This window comes from Eleutherodactylus coqui, chromosome 6 (genome assembly GCF_035609145.1).
Source record: "Eleutherodactylus coqui strain aEleCoq1 chromosome 6, aEleCoq1.hap1, whole genome shotgun sequence".
NCBI classification, from domain to species: domain Eukaryota; kingdom Metazoa; phylum Chordata; class Amphibia; order Anura; family Eleutherodactylidae; genus Eleutherodactylus; species Eleutherodactylus coqui.
In genome coordinates this window covers 139,638,151-139,644,385 of record NC_089842.1, presented here as the reverse complement: position 1 = coordinate 139,644,385, position 6,235 = coordinate 139,638,151, and positions in this window count along the sequence as shown.

Sequence of the window (6,235 nt, the reverse complement as noted above, 5' to 3'; positions counted from 1 at the left end):
ACGGCTAATATCCTTAAATCCCTGGGAGGCCCCACCTCCAAACTAGGTGTCCTACATGCAACCAGAGCAGATCAAAGACTTACTTTAAACATAGCTATTAACTCAGGAGGACTTTAAGGAGATGATGCCCTAATAAACTGCTTGTGCCCTGGAATCACTTGTAGACAGTCAGTAGAAATGTAATATACAGTATATGGTTATCCAACATATTTAATCTCTATTTCAGCACCATAAGTATAAAACTAAGTTAGTCCCTAAATAGCAACAGAAAGTATAATATATAACACTAACATAAAAACACTTAACTAAGAAAGAAGGGATAAGGGTTACAAGTCTATGAAATTTCAGGAAAGAAGACAAGACAAGCGTCACTCACCAAATCCATAAATGGCCATTTTAATTCATCATATGGCGATGACAACGATAGATTAAAATTGACTTTTATGAATTTGGTGATTGGCACTTGTCTTCTCTTCTTGTTTGCCTTATCACAGAGGACTGATTTCATAAACTGAACAGCACCTGTCCAAGACTGGCTTTTCTTTCTTATTTTTTTATTTTCTACACTGTAGATTCATATTGAAGACATGAAAACTATGGAATTGAGTAGTAAACAAAAAGTGTTAAACTAGAGTATCTTTCATGTTTTAAATTCTTCAAAGTAGCCCCCTTTTGCTTTGATGACAGCTTTGCACATTTTTGGCATTCTCTCAATCAGCTTCATGAGGTAGTCCCTTGGAATGGTTTTCAATTAACAGATATGCCTTGTCAAGAGTTAATTTGTGGAATGTATTGCCTTTATTGCCTTCTTTATTCTCCTTAAGACCATCAGTTGGGTTGTGCAGAGGTAGGAATGGCACATAGTTCCATACAGTATTTAGCCCCATTCAACTATTGTTCTAATCTACATTGTGGCAAAAACTTCTCAACTAAATAAAGAGAAATGATATTCCATCATTACTTCAAGACATGAAGGTCAGTCTATCCAGAAACTTTCAAGAGCTTTGAAGGTATCCTCAAGTACAGTCATGAATACCATCAAACACTATGATGAAACTAGTTCTTAAGAGGACCGCCCCAGGAAAAGAAGATCAAGAGTTATTTCTGCTGTAGAGGATGATTGGAGTTACCAGTCTCAGAAATTACAAATAATTAATTTGGGATAACACATTGGGCCAAGCACTTGGAATTCTACGGTATATTGGGTAGATTCAACAATACTCCCTACAGCCCTCAGAATTCTTACCAGATAGAAGGCTTTGTAAATATAGACCCAGACTAGCCATGTAAATGGTTATCTTCACTTGGTTGTATTTGTTCATAGAATGATGGGCACTACAGGTAAAATAATTAATGAGAATTGTTCTGTCAGAGCATGTGTGCCATTTCACGTCATTAGAGACACTCCTGTAATTTAATTCCAGCTATTTTGTATATTTTGCTGATATGTATAAGAGATACATAAGATATCAAACCTGAGGCCAGCATACTATGATTTCAGAATCATCTGTTCATTTACAATTCCAATTATTCAAACATTTCATAACATTATTTCATAGTATTAGGTTATGTATTTGCTTGTTTCACATTAAAGGGGTTGTCCTACTCCACTTTTGGACTGGGCAAGAGACATGACAACACGATGGGCTTCACTCCCATTGACCCTAGTTGGTCATATAAACCTAATTAAAATGAAGTTATTACCCACATTTTTGTATATATTTCAGAACGCCCCTATCCTGATCCCTAAAAGATTCTTTACAATTCTCTGTAAAATACCTCTTCGTATATTATGACGAGGCTCCACCCCAAGAATCAAGTTGGAAACTTTCTGCCTGTCCACAGATAAAGGGGGGGTGGCGCTTCCCCACTTCTACTGTTACTACCTGGCTAGTCAATTGGTATGTGTGGGGTAGTGGCTGTCGTCTACCAATTATAACCCAGTGCTGGGACTTGAGAGCAGAGTGGCGGGTGTAGAACAAAAATTGAGAGGCTTATTACTAAGGGGTCTGACCTCGAATGTAAGTGTCCTACCTGTGCCCATGTGGGTGACTCTCAAAATCTGCAATGCTGCCCTTCATTTGATACCTGATGAGGCAGCCAAATAGTCTCCTCATACCTCTCTATCGTGCAACCCCAGCCTCTCACACTTGCAATGTATGCCTGATATAGTCTTCTGGAGATACCATGGGATCACTTCCCTCTCAGATGTTGTCGAAGGTGGCATTTTCTGTACCTTTTTACAATTGCAGACACGTGTTGGCATCCCTAGTAGCTCCCTTTTCAGATATTTCCAACTTTGCCACACCCTTAGAGCTCAATTTGAGCCCCATTGTCTTGACTTTGCTGGAGTTGGCACATATGGCTATTACCCTGAAGCCGCTCTCCTGTTGCTATAGACAGCTAACGCATAGTCTTGCTTCACTGGGAGACAGGGCTCTTGGAAAATGGCGCTTGGATATACCGAACCTGGACTCAGATGACTGGAGAGGCCTTTTGGCAGGCTCTGGGCCTCCCTTAATAAGTACTAGAGACAGGTTAATATAAATCAAGTTCCTTCATAGAGTCTATTATACTCCTAGCCGTCTAAACACTATGGGCTTATCCCCTAGTTCAGACTGCCCAAGGTGCTTGATGGATACAGGCACAATTATGCATATGTTCTGGGAGTGTCATGTTTTACAAGCTTGTTGGAGGGATGTTCTTGAGTTCATGGAAACGCATCTGGGAGCACGGCGTATCCTACACCCTAAGGTCTGTCTCTTTGGCCTTGTGGAAGACATTCCGGTCGATGTGGCAGCACGCATCCTAAACAAATAGCTTTTTTTTCTATGCTAAAAAGGTAATATTACTTAATTGGAAACCATCCCCAAAAACCCGCTAGAGCTGCGTGAGTTAAACAGTGTTGCCCCTCTATATAAATTAACATATATGGCTAGGGAATGCCCTTCCAATTTCACCAAGATATGGGGTCGGTGGGCTGACTGCCCCAATACTTCGCTGGATGTATATGACTAACTCCTCTTTCCTGGGGAACCTGAAGGTCTTTTCTCTATGTGTTGTTGTGACTCGCATGGACAATAGGTATACACAATATTGGTAGTGGAGCTATGGGTTTAGTTAATAGTTGTTTGTTCTATTTGTTAGGATTCCACAGGTTGGGAGTCTTGGTCTACTTTGTTACAACAGCCAAAGTTGTTTAAAATAAAATAAAAAATAAAAAAGAGGATATTATAAACTCTTAGGCCGCCTGCAGACAGCGGGGTCGGATCTATCTGCAAGAATTCTCGCAGCAGGACCCGACCTGAGCGCCTGCAGAGAGCAGCGCAGAACTCACCCGCTCTCGCAGCTCCGGCTCTATCATGTGCCGGCTGCCGGACAGCTGGTGCTTGCGTAAAGCGGAGCCAGCGGCCGGTGAGTGACGTTTCTGTGCGGCGCTCTGCGAGCCCTGCACAGAATTAGAGCATGCCGTGGTTTGTTTTCTGTGCGTGATTTCACGCAGACAAACTGCAGCCGTCTGCATACGATTGTTTATTGTAATGCAATCCTATGCTGGCGTGTATGGGCGGAAATTCTGCGGGGAATCCCGCCGCGGAATTTCTGCCCGTCTGCAAGCGGCCTTTAAGGAATGAGAAAATTGTAATGTTCTAATGTTGTGAGATATTCTAGATGACTCCCCCTTGTTTTGTATTATGATGTATGACATGTCCAATAAACGTTCCAAAAGGGGGGGTTGTCCGAATTATAGACCCTGCGTAAAATGCATTCGCCATGCAGTAACATAACAAATAGGCTTTTACTCACCTCTCTCCACTTTCGCTATGACCCGAGGCGCCGCTCAGTCCTCCACTCCTTTGTTTGTTTACAGCCTGCAGTCCTCCCCAGTTTACTGGACGTCACAGTACTACAGCCAATAGTAGAGCTTAGTGATCCATCACTGAGCTCTGTTATTGGCTGGGAGCAGCCTGCAAATGTGACATCAGAGGGGAGACATGGAGCAGCGCCTTGGGACAAAGCAGGAGTGAGGAGAGGGGAGTATAAACCTATTTGTTATATTACTGTTTGGTGAATGCAATTTACACAGGATCTATAACTCGGACAACCCCTTTAGTGTGTGTACCTTTCCATATTAATGCCAACATACTGTATACCAGCACTATACCCAGATTGCTGTCACTCACGAATCCTTGGAAGCTCACAGTCTAGTTTCTTTGCCTCTCATAGATGTCAGCGTCCATATCACAGGAAGACAGTTCACCAAGGCAATAGTGCAAACTTCTGAGAACTTCTCAAACTTTGTTGAGGATGGCTTTGACCTCTACAGCTTCCTACTGATTGACAGTGATTGACAGACAACTGCATAATTATGCTCCTTCCCGATATAAAGGAATTGGTTATCTAAAAATCACCCCCTCCATCGTGTCCAGCTATTTGGGTTAAAGCAAGATAAGTTACAGGTCATATTAAATCTGATTATAAGGGGTTTTTTTTCATTGAGAAAAGGCTCCTTTTGATCCCTCATCTACAAAAGCTAAATTAATAGTCTTCCCAATATTTCATTGCCAATCCATTAAAGGGGTTGTCCCGCGGAAGCAAGTGGGGTACTGCCAATCAGGAGGCTGGAATCGGCACACGTAACGGGGCGGAGCTACGCGATGACACGTAGAAGGGGGCGGAGCCAGAACGCCGCTCGTGCCCGGACCGACCAGAAGGGAGAAGACTCTTTTGCGCAAGTGCGTCTAATCGGGCGAGTAGACGCTGAAATTAGACGGAGCCATGGAGACGGGGACGCCAGCAATGGAGTGGGTAAGTGAATAACTTCTGTATGGCTCATATTTAATGCACGATGTATAATACAAAGTGCATTAATATGGCCATACAGAAGTGTATAACCCCACTTGCTGCTGCGGGACAACCCCATTAAGAGCTGTAGATCTGAAATTGGGACACATACTATAAAATGTCTCGCATCAATAAACTGGCCAGAACACAACAAGGAATTTGCTTCAGTTTCAGGTTTTTCCTCCTCCTAGCTGGTGCAATAAATTAAGAATGTATTATTTCAATGATGCAGTAATATCTTATATATAAAACACAAAATCTGTTTGTTTGTGTCATATAGAAATCCACAGTTCTGGTCCGATTTGAGTGAAATTTTGCCTGAGTGTTCTTCAGCACCAGGCGACGAATACTGGCGGAATTAAAAATCGAAAACTCACCGACATCTCCTAAATTTTTGTTGCCAATTGTTACAATAAAATATCTTTAGATGCATAGGCTTATCAGCACCACTGGAAAGAATGAGATTCGGTAACATATTAATTTAAATTTATGAATGTTATGCTGTGTGGTCTTGAAATCAATAAAAAATCATTGTAAATCGAATAGCTTATACCTAGATCCCAGGCTCAATCCTAAAATTAGTTTAGAATTTAGACCCCCAAATTAATTCAGACCCTAGAATCGAAGCCAAAATTTATTCAGTCTGCAGACTTGATTCCACAATTATTAGAGACCACAGATTTGATCCGAAAGTGAATTCAAACCTCAAAGTCTGTATCAAATTAATGCAGGCCCAGACTCGGCTGACATTAATATGGACCCAACACCCAACTTCAAAATTGATTTAGAGCCAAGACTCAGACCTCAGGCTAAAATGGATCGCCACTTCTCCCAATGTACAATTGTTCTTCCTTCAAGTGAGTCTCCTCCTTGGAAGATGGTCACAGGTGAAGGAAGTAGGAAGCAGATGTAGTGTTCTTGTATTGGTGCTAACTAAGCCACCAATGTGTGCAGAAGTCAGTTGGGAATCGAAGGGCCATTTTACACAGAAAAATTATTCAGATTCTCATGGGAAGCTGAGCAATGATCATTCAGTGTAAATGCCGCCAGCGACTGAATGACAAGAATAATTCATTCACTTATTGTTCATCATTGAGTTTCAGCAGGCATAAAAATCAAACAATGATTGGCCTGTGTAAAGAGGCAGTTATTCCTCTATGAACAACTGCCTGTTTACTGTGATTGGAGTCGGGTGACCAGAGTGCTCTTAGGCCCGCTCCACCCCTTTTACTGTCATCCCATATAAAGGGACCCCAAGATTTCTTCCCTTGTTTGCTGAAGCTCCAGGTCTCCCACTTTAATTCAAGCACAGTCCATCTCTGCACCTGCTACCATTAGGCCCCCGGCTATACTGAGTCAGTAGGCAAGAACAGAACCAGTTTTTAGTCTCTGA